This window comes from Bactrocera tryoni, chromosome 5 (genome assembly GCF_016617805.1).
Source record: "Bactrocera tryoni isolate S06 chromosome 5, CSIRO_BtryS06_freeze2, whole genome shotgun sequence".
NCBI lineage: Eukaryota > Metazoa > Arthropoda > Insecta > Diptera > Tephritidae > Bactrocera > Bactrocera tryoni.
In genome coordinates, this window is record NC_052503.1 from 10,932,610 (window position 1) to 10,955,383 (window position 22,774).

The 22,774-nt window shown below is 37.4% G+C and overlaps 1 protein-coding gene across 1 annotated transcript in view; it reads right to left on the minus strand.

Moving 5' to 3' along the window:
• The window catches only part of LOC120778806, a 69,831-nt gene extending 47,354 nt beyond the window's left edge, over positions 1 to 22,477 (minus strand). The window contains exon 1 of the mRNA XM_040110810.1: positions 21,820 to 22,477. The gene's annotated coding sequence lies outside the window, so the exon portion shown is untranslated. The remainder of the gene's footprint in view (positions 1 to 21,819) is intronic.
• Between the last annotated feature and the right edge of the window lie 297 nt (positions 22,478 to 22,774).

Below are 22,774 nucleotides of genomic sequence, written 5' to 3' on the forward strand. Positions count from 1 at the left end.
TGCAAAAGGTTTGCGACTTAGCTTGCTGCTTAAATATAAGCCTAAATGTATGCTTCATCCTTTTCCCATAACTTTATCAATGAGATTAAACGTTTGACTACATTTAGGGCTTTATCACAATAGCTAAATTATCCACTATGAAAGAGTTTATATTAAGAAAGACGTGCAATTAAAAAGTATAAAAATAATCTTCACTAATGGAAAATTCATTTGTCAATTATAACTGTAAAGCGCTTCCACTTAAATGAAATTGAAGTAGTAATATATTGATATCAATTAAAAAATGTGTGGCGAAAGCAAAAAGTGGTGAGTTAATCGGAAAATCGCAGTCGTTAAAAAACACATAATCACCGGTTGAACGAACAAAACCACTAAGACAATTTATACCCTAATTCCATATGTGTATTATGTATATATGTTTTGGACATGCCCTGTAGGAAATTTAGTTTTATTGCGTGAAAAGTAGTGGCGCACTGCGGCGAAAACTGCTTCAGAGTCGTTGTAACTGGGGATCAGCAAGTTTTAGACATCAGGGGAAACTAAAATCTACAGCTTCACAACTTTTACTTATTTTTCCATTTTCTAGATCACAGTGGTCCGGTGGGTTTCTGTTCTGGTTACGCTTGTAAGGAAAAGACTTGTGGGTAAGAGCAGGGCTGCTGGCGAAACTGTGCAGTAAGTTTTGTCAAAGATAGATCAAGGCTTAGGTGGAGGGAAACTGGAAACTCGCTATACATTCGAGCTTCAGGTTGCCAGACCACAGCGACATTTTTCAAGTGGACGTGACTGCAATCAAGTAAAGATCAAGATAAAGTGTAGATCTGTTTCTGCTAATCGATGCCTTCTTTTGCGAAGTGGATATGGACAGCAACAGCAGAGCAGTAATATCTTCTTAAGCTCGGTTTAGATCGCAAGATGTCTATTGAAGTTCATTCAGATTCTCTCGACTGTCCAGCTTTCGTAAAGTTAAGCTTGAAATATTTGAAATCTTATACTTGGTATATATGTAGGTTGTCAAATATCTCCTTCCACCTTTTTGTCTTTTGAATTTCGCGGCTATGTATAAAGCGCTTTCTCTTTCTCTTCTCTTTGAAAGGTCGTGACATAACCTACAAAACGACCCTATGTATGATTAGTTCGGATATTGCGTGCAACAGTTATAGACGCGTAAATATGGAGTTCACTAACGCCGAAATTCGCGCTATTTTAAAGTTTTCCTTCGTTAAAAGCAAATCAGCTAGAGAAACGTTCCGTTAAATTAATGGTGTTTTGGGGGATGGTACTCTATCACTTCGAACTGTGGAGGAATGGTTTCGATGATTCAGAGCGGGTGAAAACCACCAACAGCATGGATAAGCCAGCCGGCCGATGACCTGTGACGACGAATACCGATCAAATCATGGAAAACATCGAGATAGATCGGCATGTGGCATCTCGTGACATCGCCCAGAAGATGGAAGTTAGTACCCAAACCAATTTAAACTATCTGCAGAAGGCTGCATGCACAAAAAAGCTTGCTGTTTGGGTCCCGCATGATTCGACGCAAAAAAACCTTCTGGACCGAATCAACGCCTGCGATATGCTGCTGAAACGAAACGAACTCGACACATTTTTGAAGCGGATGGTGACTATTGACGAAAAATGGATCACATACTACAATATGAAGTGAAAACGGTCGTGGTCTAAGGCCGGTGAATCGTCCCAAGACGGCCATAAAGGTTTTGCTGTGTGTTTGGTGGGGTTGGAATTGAATCATCCACTATGAGCTGCTCCCATATGACCAGACGCTTCATTTTACCATTTACTGCGAACAACTGGACAACCTGAAGCAGGCTATCGACCAGAAGCGTCCAGAATTGGCCAACAGGAGGGGTGTAGTGTTCCCACACACTTCGTTGATGGCTCGTTAGAAGCTACGGGAGCTCGGATGGGAGGTTTTATCGCATCCATCATTTAGCCCGGACATAGCGCCAAGTGAATACCACCCTTGGCGAACGCCCTTGTTTGTGTAAAGTTGAACTCAAAAGAGGCTTGTGAAAGGTTGCTCTCCGAGCTCTTCGCAAATAAGGAGGGTGCCTTCTACGAAGGGGGTATTATAAATTTGCCATCTAGATGGATACAGATCATCGAACGAAACGGCCCATATTTGAACTAAATTCGATCACTGTAACACTTATATAAAGCATTGAATAAAGAGCAAAAAAGGGAAAGGGAGATATTTGACAACCTTTTATGAGGCGCTCCATCTATCTTTGAAAGGAAAAATTACCGGATTACTACTGGCCGCTGTACTCCTTGTATATCGCATATTCGATGACTACAAGGGTAGTATCATTTACAATATATAATATATAAAATAATATTTTCGATTTAAAATATTCAAATCCAAACGTCACGCCAATTTTCCAGCTGTCTCGTCAGCATTCAATTAATTTAGCTTGTCGCATTTGAGTTTTCTTCTCCTTTTTCACGAGCTTTTTGTGTGAGCTCGCCACTTTTTCATTACTTTTTCTTCAATGTGTATTTCAATAAAAATAATTGAATTGCAGTTTAGCGTCGGTGGCAGCTAGTTTGCTCATAAAAGGCCAAGGTACGTAGGTATTTTTACAATTTATTTAGTTGCCCGAATCAGTTAGCGGACTAAGTGTTCAGCAGCTTTCAACGGGCGTAAGCATATGTAACGGTAGATATAAATGCCTGTGAATATCCTGTGGACGTGTGCGATAAAATTTACTAATGCGCTAAGTGCACGGCAACCATCTCACCCACACAAACACACCACAAACCTAACAAACACCCAGAGAAGTAAGAGTGTGTGTGTGTGTGCTGATTAAATAAATGCGCTCAGCCAGTGGTAATTTGTTGTTTGCGCTAAAAATATTCGCACAACGCCAACGGTTTTATAAAAAATGAAGATACCGTGCAATTTATTACGAAAGTGTGTGGGTATTGGTGTGTCGCATGAGTGAGCACTTTCGCTTATGGTTCAAGCACTTACCATATATAGGACTGCGGATCTTTTTGGTTGCTTGTAGCCGTTGCTGTCTGTGCGTCCGCTGCGGCATCCTACTTGCTACTTGCCTGATGCTCTCGAAGCTATTATTATAATTTTGTTTGAATAATTTGCTTTGTTTTTTGGAAAATTTCGTACTGTGCTCATTCGAGTACTTCAGTCTGGGAGCTAACCGCTGAATGAAATGCAATTAAATTTGGATACACTGAGGAATTTTTAAGGTCGGAATTGGAAATTCAAGAAATTTTATGGAAGATAGAGTTAACTGATCTGTTAAACGTAATCAATGAACTTTACTTGCGATTGCTGTAGTAATGAAATGGTTTTAACACGGTTTTCAAACGGCCGAGACTCATCAATACCCCATCGCATGCCTCACCAAATGTCAATGTGGGTTTCGCCACATTTCGTGATCCTAGGTAAAAAAATTTCCTTTAAAGGATCGGTCGAAAATTGGAGACGTACGAGTAGCGGGTGGGGGTTTACCACCCGGGGTAGACAAGATAACCTTTTAAACAGTATATTTCAAACCGAAGTCTTTGGAAAAGTCGCGGAGCACACTTGTAATGTATCAGGCAGTAATGTGTTCAGGGCGACAGTGGAGTGTCCCCAAGTACAAGCGGTTTTACTTTTCCCAAGAGCCAGGACACAAAGGTATCCACGACGGCGACGGCCTAGAGTGGTGTACGGCTGTCATCTGAAAACGCGACCGATATTGGTAAAACCAAGCATTGTCTTAAAGTAAGGCGGAAGATAAAAATATAAAAAGTTTCTACTGGCAGTTGATAGAAGGGACTGTAGGAATAAGGTTGTAATGCTCCCTGTTCATAGCCTGGTGGCGGCATACGCCTGTAGCATTGGGCTGACTGGCCGAGAAGACTGCAGGAAATGTCAAGAGTAAGGCAACAGAGTTTAAGAAATTTAGGGCTCCGAAGTATGAGACATCAGAATGTAGGTATCTTCTACCTTTAGTCTAGAATGATTCAAGTGTCTTCTTTAGTCAGAAAGAAAAACGATCTTATAATTAAGTCCAATGTGGAAGATTTCATGATTTGTGGGCTTGCGGGATATAATTTTACTTGAAATTGAGGCCAGATAGCAAGCGGCCTCACTTAGGCTAGTAGGCCTTGTCCAGCAACTCAGTAGATTGGGTAATAATTTAGTACTTATTTTTGAAAATTTTATGCCATCAATTAATATAATTGAGGGTAGGTGCATGTCTTTACTTAAATGAAAGAGAGGACGCAAACCAAAAGAGAACAAAACAGAAAATAGAGGTTAAAGAAGTATTGAAGTGGTATTTAACGCTTCCAAAATTTGTTAATTATTCAATAAAAATACCAACAGTGAATTAGGTAAATTCAGGCTCGTTAATTAATACCCTAGTCTATATGTCACATGTTAAAATCGAGCTTTAAGCTTTTCTATCAAATTCTTGAAATTGAAGCACAATCGGCGAATTTAAAATCGGAGTGCATCGAAAAAATGTTTCGCGCATTATTTGGGGCTTGTGGTGTTAAACCTTCGACAGCATTCACTGCACTTTGTAGGATTCTGGTCTTAGGAAACAGTTATAAGAAATTACGTCATTTGTGGCCAATAAAGAAATCTAACCGTTCGATGTAAATGAGCTTTAATGAGGACTCAGAGTCTGTAAACTGCGATGTCTGAAAACTCTACTCTGGTTAGGAGTGTTTTCAGCGACTTTGTTTGGAAAATTCGGACTTTCAGAAAGCAATATAACTTTGAAAAATCAACATTTCACAACCTTTGTGAGACTCCCGTAAAATTTGTGAGTCCTTTTATCAAAAGTCATAATCATATGTTTCTTTTCCGGTCAGCCATATTAAAGGCTTCATTGGTTATACAGAGACTTCTAATATTTAACACCAACCAGGCATGTCTAAATTATGTATAAAAAAAAAAATTCTTTCAGTGTACATATATATATGTATACAAAAAGCATTGCGCACAACATTCCGTATACATTTGCTCTCCACAATACTCCTTTGGTATGCCAAAAATTTGGATAATTACATTAATATGATGAGCTGACTATACAAATTTGCCGTATACATATACACATAATAATCGCAGTGCATAATGTGCAATGCATAAGCCATGTGCACGTGTGTGTGTGTGTAGGTAAGCAAGAAATTAAGCAAATATTTAACAATTCTCGCTGTAAGTATTCCACTTCTGCTCTACTCTGCATTCTCAGCTTTATTGCATACTATACGGCACACATACACACTCACACGTATGTGGCACACATACCTACGAAGCCGCTGCAGTACTAAACCGTTATATGTAACGAGCGGAAGCTAGCGCTTTATTTTGCTATAAACATTGTAATTATTCATGCAAAAGTGGGAAGCCGGCACTTAATGCCTGCACATGAGGCCACACCAACACACACATATATATTCAAATACGGGAGCGCGCTTGGGAATTTGCATATGCACTTGCATGTATGTGAATTGGCGCTAAGGTAGAAGTTTTATGTTGCACGTTATCAACGCATATGTGTGTAGTAGAAGTGTGGATGTATGCATGTAGTTGGTAAGAACTCATTTCACAAGTATAACGGTAATAGTATTGCGTTTATTGAAAGCATTACTTTTTTAATTACACTCGTTTGGTTTGAGGATGTGCGCATAATTATAGCATACATTTCTTATACGGTTAATGCAAATAGTTGGGAAATCATGCACGAAGGCTCCAAAAACCAACGAAATGTGGCAAGTAAAAAGTTTTAATGAACAACCTTGTAACAAGAATGGGGAAATAGTTGGCTACAGCGAACAGTAATAATTGCAATGAAAAGCAAAAAATTAAAAATCGCGAGAAGCCCCAAGACAAATACATCAATATTCCATGAATTTGGAGGAAGAATATTCTAATCTTTGATCATTTTGTGCTAATTCCCAACAAGGAAGAGCTAAAACGCTCTAAAAATTTTTGGAGCAATATCGCAAAAAAAAAAAAAAAAAAATATTTCTTGGCTTTTGAACCATATCATTATAAGCATAATAGATCTTAGGTCGAAGAGGAAAACTCAATTTATCACATTATACAGGCTATTAGGAGTGCCTCTATTGCTTCTTGCGGCTATAATTTCTTAAGTTAGTTGGTGGTTCAAATTGGCGGCATTCAAGTGAAGCTAAGCCTTGCACAACTTGCCTATTCGAAATTTGGGATTCTCTGTTATTGTCGTTTAGAAGTGCTATATTTTATATCATCTGGTCAAAATTGATCCGTACTTATCCATTTTAACTGTGCGGGTTAGCTGAACATTTTCAAGTGATAATAGTTACCACAGTACCATGACTATGCCAAGTACGGAATGGGAACAGTTCGCCTCTGTTGTACTTGGAAGGCATCCGGCTAACATCTGACTTTTTAGCTGGGTGTTCGTCACTCCTTAATAGCCCACCATTCGAATGTGAAGTCTTTTTATGGTTGGGGATACCAAAAAGAGCAGGTTGGCGTGCCGATGATCAGCCTGGCTGGGGCCCTTAAACATATCAGTTTCGAACAGAGCTTACGAACTAGTGCCCTCTCTAATAAGATTGCATTGGTGTATGTTCAAGAGGATTTACTTCCCCCTAGACTCATTAAGAACTAGAATAACAATAAGTGAGGAGTTTGGCTTTCCTTGAAAAAACAAAAAACTTGAAAAAGGTTGCGTTTTCAAGGTGCTCGAAAGCAGTCAGAACAAAAACAGGAGCTAAGCTTGGTCCATGTGTAAGGGAGTTCACTAAATCTGGAGCTAAAGATCAAAAAATCAGACCCAAGTCACAACACCAGCGGCAGTCATATCCAAACCTTATAGTCAAGGTATGACAACAAGGAAGGGAGGGAAAAGATATACCAGATAATGACATATTTTTAAAGTTTAATATTATGGTTCTACACAGCAGTTATGAGTCCGGATACACAATACATTGATATGGTGGCCAATAATGGAAAAGAAATACGTGGTAAGCATACAAAGTGCAGCTGGTATGCTTGTCTGAACTTGTTCTCTTAGCAACTGGCAGCAAAGTTAGCTCTTAAACTAAGGATTTCTCCCTATTGCTCTTCTGAAAGCCATCCCAGCCGAAGCTAACAAAAATTGTATGGAAAACTGAATTAACCTTTGGCACGCTTGTATTGTTTCACGATTCTATTTTGATACAATGAAGACTCATTTTAATCGATCATTTTAACGAACGGTCTTTCTAATGTAAACTAACCATAAATTTTCAGAAAATTGAGAAATTTTCTAATCTGCTATATTATGGTATTCATTGCCCTTCTTGTTCTGCGTTTTAAACAGCGGAGAGCGTCCTTAAGAGTCAGAGGCTTTACTTCTTCTGGGAGCGAGTCAAGTCACAGAGGCATCGAGGGCTACAAAATATTGCCAAGAGTGGTGTACGGTTGTCTAAGTGTAAAGTGCATGTCAAATAGTAAGTTTTGTTTTCATAAATAAAAAAAAATTACAAAACCATCAGCAAAGGAGCTGTTTAGACTTCATTAAATCACATTTAATTATCAAACTTTGTACATTATTACGCAACAATTAAAACCGACCAAACATTTACGAAACCTACAATCTAACCTTGTACTCATCGTTACACTTACATTACCTCTCTTCATTATTTTCATTTATTGTGTGGCTGATTGCATTTTATTTGTTTCAAAAAAAAACTCGTCCAGTCGGTTGAATGAACCTGAAACGGCGAGTATTTCTTCTCGATAGGCGACTTATTTTCATGTCAACTTGTGTGCATAAATAAATAAATAACTATATAAGTAAATGCAGAGTCGCACAAAGAAATAAGTCGATCAATAAAATTTGATGGTGGCCATGCCGCACAGCGTGTGGTCAAATAACTCGAAAATATTTTGCTTTTGTTTTACGGCCAACAGAAGAGCCCACAACAATGAAGAACCGCTTGCAATGGATTTGTTGTGGTAGAAAACCAAACGCCTGAGAGAGGGCACGAAAAATATGAAATATTCAGTGGAAATAAGTAGGTTAACGGATTTTACAATGTGAAGTCAACCGTTGGCATTGCAAGAAAATATAATATTCTTAAATATTTAAGTCGAGAGATGTGCTGGTTTGCCAATGAGCGCATACAAAGTATGTAGAATACATATATATATATATATATATAATCACAAATATATTGTTGTATACCTAAATAAAGGTGTGTTAAGTTGTTGTTTTAGGAATTTGCGTTTAATTAATCTTAACCCTTATGTGCGCAAAAACTTCTTTAGTAGGCAATGTATAATTGCATTTTCAATTAACATTTCTGATATGCAAAGCATCATAATTTAAATGGCATTTGACCTTTTTACACTTATCGGGTCAGTAGGGTAATCTGGCCTGTTTTATTGACATTTTTTTCATAGAAATTTTTATTCTACAATAGAACTTTTTCCACATATCATGAGGTATGACGTAGAGTGTATAAGCAAATTTTTTCGGAATTTTTCGATGACATCTGTCGGAGAAATGTCTGGGTGAATGAGATGCGTTTTTTTACTGGCGGACACGATTTCTCATATTTGGATCATCTGAAACACAAAAACCCAATTTATTCTTAAAAAGTAATTAATGGTTTTTTTAATTTTTCCCCATGTTTCTTTACATAAATTTTGTGATAACATTGTCAATAAATTATAAAAAATTATGAATTATGAAATAGGGACGATAGCCAGGCGTTTTGTGAACATTTAAAAAAAATATATTAAGCAAATCGGTTGAGTAGTTCGACCGGAACCATGTCCGCCAGTTTAAAAAAGTGTGTTTTGAGATAAACGCGTTTAAAGTTTGAGGTGTGCACTCCGAGCGCCTCGAACGTAGAGCGGTATTATTATTTTTGGGCCTTTTTCGAAACCTTCCAATGGTAAAGTGGGTTTCGATATTAGGTCGAAGGGTATAAGGGAACAGAAAATGTAAAAAAAAATTTTGTTGAAAAAAGATTACCCTACTGACCCCTTAATAATTCCAAAAAACAATAATTTAGGTGTTAAAATAAGGTGTTAATTCACTTGCAAGTAGGACCCTCTGGTCTAGGAGAATCATCAAAAAAAGTACTCTTGTGGTGCGGAAGATTTTTCTGCTTAAAATTATCTCAAATACAAAACCCAAAAAATTAATATTACTTTAGCTGATTACAGGTAATGATCGCAAGACTTGTAAAGATTTTGATTTTTTGCAAAATGGCATCTTGCCATAAAAATGTTTTTTTCTGAAAAATTTATTCTTCAGAGTGGTTCGAAAAATCAAATTTATTATCAGAAAAACACATTCTTTCGATCATTACTGAACAAATATATCTTAGAGAAATTTTGAACGAATCAGTCAAGCTATTTGGAAGAAATTTTCCTCGCCAACTCTGAATCATCACGAATCATTTTTCCGAATAAACTTCATACTTTCGGAGCATGCTTTAACAAAAAAGCGATTTTTTGACAAGTGGATATAACCCCTTAAAGCAAAAGGTGCTTAGAACTTTCAGTTGAAAAAATGGTTTGAAATCTTTGAGAAACAATCAAAGTACTTTTGATTGGAAGATAGCCTACAGAGTTACCTTATAATTAGTCGCATTCTCAGTGAGTAAGTTGTTCACGTATCCCATAAGTCAGAAATTAAATATATCGTTGAAGTCTTCGAAGTGCTCCCTAAACTTGCCATACAAAATGGTTGCAGTTATTTGATATTCAAGTTTAAGGGTCATATTCTCAATGTCTGGTTAGCAGCCATGGAATCTTAGTTAAGTTAACCAAAACTGAACCGACAGATGACTGCTACCCAGACATTGAGTCTTGGTCAAGTTAACCATAACTTAACAGACGGATTATTGTTAACCAGACATTGAAATTTGGTTCAGTTAACCGGATCTTAAATGACATATCACTGTTAACCAGACATTGAGTGTTGGTTATGGTAACCAGCACTTAACTGACATATGACTGTTAACCAGATATTGAGTGTTGGTTATGTTAACTAGGACTTAACTGACATATGACTGCTAACCAGACATTGAGTCTGCTAGATGACTCCTAACTAGACATTGAGTTTTGGTTAAGTTAACCAGAACCAGATGACTGGCAGGCTTCGAAAAAAAGTCCTTAAGTATTTGCATGATAATTTGTCAAAGAACGCTGATAATAAATGTTAAAAGCTTACGTTCACTTTGACAGCTGGTGACAGATATGCGTCTAGGAAATTATATGCCGTTGAAAACACCATATAACTAACCATGACTCTAATCATTTTTCAATTAATGTATTGGTGTATAGAGACCGTTTTTAAGCTGCTAAGTAGTTAATATATATTTTAAGGCTCATATTGCATTATTTTAATTACTTAATTAATTTTATTGAGTTAAAAAAATCCATATAGGTGGCAATTCTCATAAAAAATAAACTCTGAATTTTTTATGCAAATTCCATAGTTTTAGGTGTTTATTTAACAATTAATTTCTAATAGGTGGCAACACTCTGTTTTTTAGTAAACCTTATAATTATAATTACCAATAATACAAAAACAATAGCAATATTTTAATTACTTTATTTAATGTATTGAGTTAAAAAATTCCGAACAGGTGGCAGCTCCCATAAAAAATATTTCAAACTCTAAATTTTTACTGCAATTTCTATAGTGAGAAACAAAGTCAATTATGCATATTTGCCTATATTTTTAATTTTTCTGCCTAAAACTTTAGCTATATTGTTCACACAAGGGTTAACAAAGACTGGTTTAATTAAAAGCAAATGGGCTGCTTACAATTTTTTGATGATTTTATGGCCGCAATAAAATTCAATAATATTTAAATCGTATTCGTCTGTTTCTTTGTTTTGTCTTACAGCGTTCAGCTTGTTGAAAATGGAATAGCAATGGACCATTGTTTTCACCAGCGCGTTTCGCTGATCCACGAATTGCTCACAACTCGAAATCAGATAAGGCGACACAAAGCCACTCAGCGCACCGAATTTGACACCAAGCCACGACTACACCTCACATTACGAACGCACTCGTCACTTACAAAAGATCAACAACAATAGCAACAACAACAGCAATAATGGAAATTCCAAAGGTAAGAAGATATTGGAGCGATCGTTTTTATGTATGTATGTATGTACATATGTATGTGTCTCCAACGTTGCATGAATTCAATAGAAAACAAACAAAAAGATAAGTCGATTAGTGTACAAATATTTACACATTGCACACAGTGTGATTTGAATGAAAGAAAAAAATTATATTTAAAGAAATAAAAAAGTGAAAATGTGTACACTCACACATATACACTAATCCAGCAATAAACAGCGATATGAGCGATACTGTTGGTCAAAGCATTTGATAACATCAAACGTGATCTGCATAGGCAACTCACACGTATGTACACATCCATACATACACGAAAATTGCTACATTCACACATACATACATACGTTTTTTATTAAAAAATAATAATTTCTTGTTGACAAGCAAGCAAGCAACCATGCATTGTGCAACATTAACACCTCACCTCAAACACACATATACATATTTCCTCACAGACAGCCAAACGTTCACACACACATTACATATCAGCTATTTACATTAATTCCTCTGCATGTATTGGTGTAGATAATGATCAAACGCACCTCAGCATGTAACAACAAGTCAAAGTCATGTCAAACATAACGGTGCAACTGTCAATACGCACACGTTTTCTCTTTCCAAAGTGCAGCCCAAGCTTCTACACATGCAACCATGTCTTTTATGCATTCTTACAACCTTATTGGTGCTCAACTCCACTAATCAGCCGCTGGCCTGGGTTGGCTGTGCAGTCAGGTAGCGCGTGATTGAATAATAATAGTTCTAGCTGCATTTAAGCCGCTAATAGGTAGCTCAAAATGTGCGCTTCCGCTTTCAACAATTTCTCAAGTCTGCCGAGCTGACAAGTCACACGATCAGCTCGTAAGCCTCCGAGGTGAGTTCATCAAAATGAACGTAGATTGGAGATTTTCTATAAATGGTAAACATACGTGCCACAGAATATACTACATATATGTACATATCTTTGAACTATACTAACGGCCATACACTTAGAAAAAATTTTTTTCGAACAACTTTGAGAGCCTTAGTTCAGCGCACTAACTTTAAGTCTTGTTCGTCTAGATTAGTAATTGAAGAAGCAATTTCATAGTGGAAATTTGCAGGAAGGAAATTGAAAACTTTTTTCACTTTAGTCTGACTGAACTACTAATATGTAGTATAGTGGTGTGAAGTAATATCTCGTTTCACGCTAACACCCTCAAAAATTGTGACTTGAATGGTCCTATCGAGCGAAACTACATCTTCTTAGAATATATTGATAGTTGAAAAAGTCTTTTCGTATTTTATCAATAGTTGCCATTGCAGTCGTATATCTCATCATCTCTATAAGTTCGTGTAGCACAACAATGGTTCGGCCGCTTCCGTTCTGGAAATTTAAATGTGAAAGATACACCTCGCGCTGGTCGTCTTACCGTTGAAAAAGTCGATGAAATTATGGAAAAGTTTGACCGGGACCGTCACATAAGCAGCCATGACATCGCTAAGGAGCTCAACATTCATCATCAAATGGTTTTAAATAAATTAAAAAATGCTGGCTACAAAAAGAAGCTCGATGTTTGGGTAACACATGAATTGCCTGTGAAAAATTTAATGGACCGAATTAAAGTCTGGATGGAACCATTTCTGAAGAGAATGGTAACAGGAGACGAAAAGTGGATCAAATACGAGAAAAATGTGAGAAAAATATTATGGTCCAAGCGTGGTGAAGCTCAACAAATGATCGCAAAGCCATGATGGACGTCTCGAAAGGTTATGCTGAGTGTTTGGTGGAATTGGAAAGGAATCACCCACTATGAGCTGCTTCAGCCTGGTCGAGCGATTGACTCTACATTTTACTGTCAGCAACTGATGTGATTGAAGCAAGCAATCGAAAAAACGGCCAGCACTGGTCAACAGAAAGGGCTGCGTCTTCCATCAGAACAGCGTTACACATTTTTGATGACCCGGTAAAAACTGGGAGAGCTTGGCTGGAAAGTTTTGATGCATCCACCATATAGCCCTGACCTTGTACCATCGGACGACCATTTGTTTCGGTCAATGCAGAACTCCCTTAATGGAGTAAAGTTTACTTCAAGAGAAGCCTGGGAAAATTATTTGTCTCAGTTTTCGCCGCGAAACTAAAAAAGTTTTACACTGATGGAATAACTGTAATGTCTCTAGCGGAAAAATGGCGAAAGGTGGTCAATATTTAGGTGATATATAAGTATTTAGTTTATTTAAGTTCATTATAAATAATAAAAAGTAAGTTGAAGTTTGATTAGAAATACGAAAAGACTTTCTCGACTAACCAATACGTCATTTAATATAAAGAGGTTTTCTCTTACAGCACACCGAACCTCTCCAACTGAGAGCTACCAATAAGAATTTAAGTTAAGTAGAGTTAATAGTATAAACAACAGTTAGTTGTTAGCAAGAACTCGCACAAATTTAAAAATTTAAACTGTTTTTGGTTATTTTTAAATTTTTAAATTTATTACCAATTTATTATGCCACGGTGACCTCTTTTCACCACTTATGAAGTCCAACGATTGAGGCCAATAAATTTCACGGTGTAGCATAAATATTACAATTTAGTTCATAAACATTAAATTTCTTTATGTGTGTGCGTTTGTAAAGAATATTGTATTAAATTGGCCCAATTGTTGTTGCTTTTGGCATTACGCTCAATGTATTCAAAAATACAAACACACACCTACCATTTATGTATATAGTTTAAGCGCGCATTTTCCGCATCTGTTTGTGCCCTCCGGCGTGCAGTTCACCTCAATCATAATCATTATGATTGTCTTCGCCTGTTCGTTCCTCATCAATTTGATCGACTTGTTTATGGGTTGTCAGTGAATTTTTGGCATATCTTCCGCTCCACGCTGCAGCAGCAACACGAGTAGGCACTGCATACACAAACATGCACACATACATATAAGTATATAGCAATTTTGTTTTTGTAATGGAATTTTTATGTTGTAGGCTTCAACAGCCCACGAGTGAGTGTATGTATGTGCGTGTTTGTGTGAAGATTGAAGAGGCGAGTGAAAAGGCGAAATTTGCATTTTTGTATTATTTTACCGTTTTTTCACTGCACTCGCGGCACAATGAGACGGCTGTGAGTGGCGTGATATGAAGCAAGATTAAAAATGCATGCATTGAAATTGAAAATATAATAAATTTATTCTTCAAAATGAACTTTTCGTACTCGCTGATTGGTTTTAAAAATCCTCTCAAGGTGAATAAATGAAAATTCGATAGCACGTGGGTTATTATGTTAAAATTGCGTGAAAATGCTTATCGGTGACATTTATTTTCTTTTCCACTTTTCGTTTGCAATCCACTGATCATGATTTGGAGCCAAAAAAAATTGGTATCAACTTTTTCTTTCTGATAAATAGTCTATATAAAGGTGATCTGGTTCTTCCTTAAGTCAGTATATATTTTCTCCGTCTACATAGCATAATTAACCGTTCCCTAGCTATTGCTGGGTTCTCTCCTGCATCATTTTGTTTACTCCATCGAATATAGTGCTGCAGCTTAATTTGCTGTGCATAGTAATTTCAGTTCTCTTCTCTTAAAGCAAACTAGTACTATGATTTTGGCTCGAGTAATGTCAAGTAGTCTCAGTTCTTTTGGCTTTAATTATATATTTTTGCGTATATATATTGTCATGGCGTTTAAGAAAGCATTTTCGGTCTTGTGACCTAAAATCACACTCTTATGACGATTCTCTCTCTTTATTTTTCAACAGAAGCAAAAGTTGAAATGGAAAAGAAGGCGTCCAATATCTGCTGTTTTGAGTCGGATTGTTGAGGTACTAAAAGCCAAAATCTTTAGCAGATACTCAGCCATTCGAGAAAAGAAATTTGAGCTTCAAATGAGCTTTCAGCCTTGCTTTCTTCAACTGAATGGAGTAAAAGTTTTAATTAAAAGTATGAAACACTTTGACTTAAACGAAGATATCAAAGTCGATGCCTTCGTCGGTTCCATCTTGGCCTCCTCAAGTCATAATTTTTGAAATATGTCGTCGTATAGCTCATCGTTCCATCGACTTCAGTATTTACCGTTGCCAATGCGCAGACAACTCGTAACACCGACTCATCAGATGTTGTCATCGTCCATCCCTCTGTGCCATATAGAAGGATGGGGATGATGAGTGACTTATACAATTTGATGTTTATTCGTCGAGAGAGGACTGTACTTCTCAATTGCCTACTTAGTCCAAAGTAGCACTTATTGGCAAAGGTTATTTTGCGTTGGATCTCGAGTCTAGCGTTGTTGTTGGTGTTAATGCTGGTTCCAAGATAGGCAAAATTATTTACGTCGCCGAAGTTATGACTGTCAATAGTGACGGGGAATCTGGTCGCGAGTGCGACGACTGTTTGTCCCATTTGCTTTGCTTTCTTTTCAAGCGAACGCAGACAGCGCGGTTGTTGAGGCGAATGATATCAATATAATGGACGTACTCTTTACTATTGCACCGTCTCTATTATGATCTGAAGCTCGCGTTGTCTGAATCTTCAGAGTCAAGTATAGTGAATATTAGTTATTTTCAAGTGCTGAGAAGTAGGCATAAGAGAGACGCTGGAACACCACCTATACTTCAGGTCAGCTTTATTGAGAACTCCTCTTAGAGCTTCGCTGCTCTAGGGAATAAATTAGATATCAAAATTAGACATCAAGTGGTTCTTAAAGTTCGTAAAAAGCGATGACAGCCGAATGATGAATACTTCTGCTCTAATTAAACGGAAGCTCCATCTGATATTACTAAGGGTCAGCAGGTTTGTTTATGACCTGACAGCCAGTTTGCAGTATAACCTAGCCTAACCTAAAGTGCTCCAACCAGTAAGCGAAGTTTTGATGACTGAAATTGGTTTCTAGATTTTCATGTGATCATCTATTTTAAATTCATCGAGAGACACCGAGCTTCATTCGAAAGCCTTTTCGTAAGGTTGTGCCGGGGATAAATTCTCGCCTCTCTGCATCGGACACTTTTAAAAGAGATTTCTACTATTACGCCAGTCATCAGCGACTGTTTTGAGGTTAGAAAATATGTTGTGCAAATATCTCTTGGAACAACTACGGACCGCCTTAATGTGCGCTCACTCAATTCTTGCCGACTATCAAATCAGCTCTAAACAGGTGGTACAATTCTAAATTATCTACATTAACAGATCAAAGTCGGTCACAATTCACCTTGAGTGTATGCGAATAACAGAAACAGCAGCAACAACAACAACATATTTGCAACTAAAAAGCAGTTATAAGAAATGAAAAGTTGAAATTATTGCGCTCTGTGACCGGTCCAGGTTGGGGCAAGCAGCAGCAGCTGCCGCAAGCCATACAAAGTAAAAAAGCCACAAACAACAAAAACAACGTTAAACAGCCAACAAGGTGGTAGCTAAGCAACCGAATATTCGCGCTGTCGAACAAATCTCGCCACAGAACGGGTAAGTGCCTTTTGGGGCAAGCAAGTGGCAAGCACAGGTTGACGACGCCGCCAGCACGTGATTTGTGTGCACTTTGCAGGTACGAGTGTGTATGCCGGTGTGTGTGTGTGTTTTGGCGCTGTTGATTGCAATAACTTTTAATAGGATTTTTCTAGTTCTCCGACTACTGGCCGCGCTTTGTGACTGGCGGCATATTCCCAATGCTAGTTAAACACGGTTTTTTGCGCACCTGTTGTTGCTATTGTAGTGCCACCACATACATACATATATGTATATAATATAATATGTTGTCAGCAGCTTTAATGGTTGAGGTAGTTAAGCGAGTTTTTTATTTCAACTTTTTTGCGCAAACTTCGTTGTTGGTGTTGTTGCAGCTGCTTAAATTCATGCCTTGCCTCAAATGAGCACTCAGCGGCATTTTATTTAAAAACAATTTACTTCTCGCTAATTTTGTTGACTTTAATTTCCCTGCATAATAAAAGTAGTTGAGACAATAGTTGAGTTCATGTATATTTTGGTTTTTATATCCGTCTTTGGATATTACCTATATTTTATTGCGGAAATAACCTGCAATATTAATTCGCGATATGCTAATCACCACACGCATGCGCAGCCTCAAATGCGTGTATAAATACATTTTCACGCTTCCCAACCGCAACATTCCACATTTCCAATTTTTCCCATGCTTCTCATGCTCCAAAGATCGTTTTTGTTGTGGCTGTAAATTAACTGCCGCGCATGCGCAACCGCATTCCGCAAATGAAATATACAGGCGCGAATATTCGTTAGTACGTTTTCGCTAAAAATATCGAACATACAATGCATTTCTTACTGGTATTCGCTTACAAACACATTATCTGCTTCTTCTTCACACAGTTTTTTTGTTATCTATTCATTTGTTGCATGCAACATTCTAAGAACTGTACCTTAAAAGCTTATAAGTAAGCAAGAAATTCTTCTAAAGATGTTTTATTTGTCTGCTGGCATGAAAAGTGGGTTAAATTTGTTTGAAACATTTTCGTAGTTTTTTTTTAAATATATTTTATGATTTTTTTTATAAATTTCAAAAATTAAATTTGATAAATTTTCCGAAAAATGTGAAGATATATATTATTATTATTTCATGGATTTTTTAAAACCAGTAAAAGGCAGGTAATTTGAATAACTACTTAATTTTTTTTGGAAGCCAAAAGATGTTTATTCTGATACTGCTTTAATTCAGAGAATATCTGCTATTGACTGGTCACTGGTTGAGTGCTTGTTGAAAAATGAATTTTTAGGGGGCCTCTTATAAAAATAATGTGCTTCCTCAGGATCGGGAGGGACCTCTCCGAGCCGTTCGATACCAAAAGAGGTTTGAAACAAGGCGACTCCCAATCGTGCGACCTCTTCAATCTACTTCTAGAAGAAATAATTCGAGGCGCACATCTATAATCTTCTATAAAAGTGTACAGCTGTTGGCGTACGCCGATGATATTAATATCATTGTTCTCAACAACCGTGCCGTTAGTGTAGTGTTCAGTCATAACTCCGAAGTCGTAGATAATTTCATGTATCTTGGATCATTAACATCAACAACAAAGTCAACCTCGAAATCCAAAGCAGGATAACTCTTGCCAACAGGTGCTACTTCGGACTGCATGGGAAATTGAGAAGTAAAGTCCTCTCTCGACGAACAAAGGCCAAACTCTACAAGTCACTCATCATTCCAGTCTTGCTATTTGGTGTGGAGCCATGTATGACGACAACATCTGATGAATCGGCCTTAGGAGTTTTTGAGAGAAAGCTTCTGCGAAATATTTATGGTCCTTTAGGCTTTGGCAACGGCGAATACCCCATTCGGTGGACAGATGAGCTGTACGAGATATACGACGACATTGACATAGTTCAGCGAATCACGAGACAGCTGCTACGCCGGCTAGGTCATGTAGTCTGAATGAAAGAGAAAACTCCAGCTTTGAGCGTATTCGACGCCGTACGCATCTGGGAATGCAGAGGAAGGTCTCCATTCCGTTGGAAAGACGAGGTGGAGAAGCACCTGGCTACACTTGGAATCTCCAAATTGTACCAAACAGCGAAAAGAAAGAACGATTGGCGAGCTGTTGTAAACTCCACGCCAATAAAACAGAAGAAGAATAAAAGATAATGAATAGTAAATACCTGTATCACCTATAAATTATGCCCCGAAGAGCCTATAAAATATATATACTATATATGAATGACCACCATGACGAGCTGAGTTGATTTTGCGATGTTCGTCTGTCTATCAGTATAAACGCAAACTAGTCTCTTAGATTTCGAAAAATTAATCTGAAATTTTACACTCGTGCTTTTCGCCCCAAGAGGCTCATAGCTGAATCTGCCGCTAACGAATCACTCATGCTCGTATATATGCCATACAAACTGTGCGATCAAAATCGAATTCTTTTATGGAAAACTTTTATACTTGACGAGCAGGACATTTGGCATGAATTATTTTTCAATACAACGCTGGAAAAATGGCTTTAGCATCCAAAGTTTTGAGAAAGATATTGGTATAACTGGAATAAGTTTAACAAATTTTGGACTATGTGCATGATCTTGAAGCTTTAGTTGTCCCATTTGAATTTTCTAATTCTGTAAATATAAATCAATTAAACAATGCTGTTAAAATTCATAATTAAGACACAAGAACCTGAGTTCTGGGTTATTAGGAGCATTTTACTTTATGTAGTACATATTTCATTTTTTAGTTCTACATATATCGGCCGAGTCGTGATTCATACGACGTTGAACCCGGTTCTGAGTACTTCTTCACGCATTTTTAAAGTTTCCAATCATATTGTTCTTTTAGCTGCACCCTTTATTTAGCTGAATTAAACTTTGTTTTTAGCATTTTTATTTATTTATGAATCGTGCCATTTTCACTACAGCGCCAGTTTTTGCAATATTTTCCATGCCTCAGATGTTTATTTGCATTGTTGACATGAAATTCGCTGTTTTTGTTGACGTGTGGGCGGTTGTTTATGGGTATTCGGCTTGAAGTTCTATTGTAGGTCAGCATGCATGTAGTTGTTGTAAATTATATTTAATTAGTGGCAGTTTTTTCGGAGGACAAATTGTCATGCGAATAGGCACAGGTGCTGCATGGATTGGTAGAGAGAGGTTAAGGAATTTTTCTAATTTATTCAAAATATGATTACAGATTGGCGAAAATATTACCATTCGAGGGAAGTGAGAGACTCATTGATCATAAAATAAATTTTTATTTCGCTCATTACATATTTTTCCCTTGTTCTGACTTTTAGACTTTATTTTTTTTTTACGATATTTCTTTAAAAATCTCCTTTACACAGTCTGGCGATTTTTGCCATGAGAAAAAGTTAAACAACGTGGTTGCTTCAAATTTTATGCTTCTAATGGAATTATGGCGTAGAAATCGTTGAAAATGTTCCAGAATTGATTTGGGAAGCCTACATTATCACGAGCGCCACAAAACATTATCTGCTAACCACGGCAGCGGAGTAATGGAGGATCTCAATAACTCTTTTGGTTAATGTTTTGAGCATAAAGCGTGTCCATGTAGAATAGAGTAAATCGCTGAAGTTGTTGAAGGCACTGAAGACCATCCGGGCAGAAGCCTACAAACAAGTTTATGGTAAATTGTCATGTTTTTATTGGCTCGGAAACCAATTTTGAATGTGATGTTAAAGCATTATATTCTAATAAGTGAAGATGTAGATTTTTGTCAGTCGGATGGTATGAGCACCTTTTCGAACATCGAAATTTTCATTAGTTAAATTTGGAGGAGGTCAACATGTTGTTCGATTCTGATTTATTCAAGCGCAAGTCATAGGTGTGATCTGATGCTGCTGGTGATGTGTAGAAAAAATATTTTTCAAAAAGTTTAAGGCACTTCCACTTCCTACGAATATTTTACGCTATTAACGGGTGATCCAAGCTGAGGTATTTTTTTCAATAGCATTTTGCTGACAGATCACCCGTGAGTTGTGTCAAACTGTCACGTTATTTCTGTTTTGTATTTTTTGGTATTTCATCATGAAAAGACTTACGCCTGAGTAACTTTTACAAATAGTTCAACTTTATTCGGCGTCCTTCACAGCAACTCCTACTGACGTATGGAACGACGTGGCGCATTTTACGTCGAGATCTTAAAGTGAAAGCGTACAAATACAGCTTGTGCAAGAACTGAAGCCGCTCGATCTTCCCAAGCGACATCGCTTTGTTCTATAGGCTCTTGAAAAGTTCCTAGAAAGTCCGACGTTTTCGAGCCAAATTTTGTTCAGCGATGTAGCGCATTTTTGGACGAAGAGCGCAATCTGCGGAGATCTAAGAGATGCCATTTCATCTTGAAAAAACAATGGTTTGGTGTGGTCTGTGGGCCGGTGGAATCATCGGCCTAAATATTTCGTCTAAAATGATGCCAGTGAGAACGCAACCTTAAACGGTTATCGCGCCATGATAACCGACTACTTGATACCTGAAATTAAAGCTCCTGATCTCGGTGACATTTGGTTAAAACAAGCCGGCACCACTTCTCTCACATCGCTTAAAACAATGGGTTTACAGAGAGAACACTTTGGTTAGCACACAATTTCACGTTTTGGGCCGGTGGATTGATCACCAAGATCGTGTGATATCACACCGTTACACCCTCTCCTCTGAGGATATGTAAAGTCTAAGGTATATGCGGACAATCTCGCTTCGATTCAGGCCTTGTAACAAAATATCATGCTTGTCATTCGCCAGTTACCAGTCAAAATGCTCGAACGAATCATCGAAAATTGCACTCAACGGATGAACTATCTGAGACGGAGCTGCGGCCAATAGTTGAAAGAGACAATCTTCATAAAATAAATGCCAAAGAATGTTTTATCGAATGATAATAAACATTCCCCATTAAATTTGAAGTTTTTGTGTGTTTTTTTTTAAGTAGGGAACCACGATATGGTTTACCCTTTAAAAACAGAACAATTGAAGTACGTGCAACATGTTGCAAGAGTAAGACAAAAGTATCATCCTACGTACATAAATTCGAATTGGAAATTAATTGAAGCACTGAGTCTAAAATATGTTTTATTCACCACCGAAATTGTCAAAGAACATAGAAATATTTACAATATTTTCTATATTTATTAAATGTGATTCGCTAAAAAGTTTTTTATGTTTTTAGCATGAAGAAAGAGTCTTTTCTACCAACACATTTGCCAGTACAAGCAAGAAGCTGCGTTTAAAGATGACCGCTGGCTTTAATTTCTTACCTTAAGTTAGCAATGCTATTATTTAGTGCCTTCTATTCTAGTGGCTCGCTGCAATAATATATTTCGTTCATTCCACATGCAATTCAACAGCGGGACATTTTTTGTTGCATGCAACACACACTGCAATAGAATGAATGCACTCCGTTTGTGATGGCCACGGAGCGTGTGAATGCAGCACCGAGTGCAACAGGTTTTTCCGGAGCGCGGACACAAAAACAAATACAGACACACAGCAACAACACACATACACATATACACTTGTAAGGCCGTGTTGCATGTGTTTATGTGTCAAACTCGTTTAATGGAAGTTTTGCAACATTTTCCATTTATTTTGTATTTATTGCATTTATTTGTTTTTTCTTTTGTTGCAACCGCAACAGCACACACGTATTTTAGCACTAACTGCGGCGGTGGCGGGGTTTACGGCGCGAAGTAGCTGGACTGGCAGGTCTGAGACTTGGCGTTACATTGGTTGGCGTGGCTGCCGCAGTGGCCGATGGGCACGTTGAATGCCAGCTTAGCCGGTTACAAATGTTGTTGTTATTGCTGTTTGAGTGTGTAACTTGGCAGTTTGCGCAGTTGTTGCAATTTGCACTTTTTGTTTAATTGATTGGGGTATCAACACTCGTAACGGGTGGAAAAATATGCGTGCACAATTTTTTTTTATTGGAAAGCACCAAATTAATTATTTCTTTTTTTAATTTTTTTTTTTAATAATTTTTTTTTATACAAAAAAATCATAAACAAATAAACTTAGTTATTTAAAATTATATTATTTTCTGATTATTTGCCCTAAATTATCGTATTAGAAAACACAACTTGCCACCGCTTGGCTACTTGACTTGCCGAAAACTCACTTTGCCGCATCAACACTCCAACTGAAGCGAACAAACGCTTTCGAATGCTCAACAATTGTCTTGCGTACGCGCACGTTAACACTCGCAGACTCGTCGTA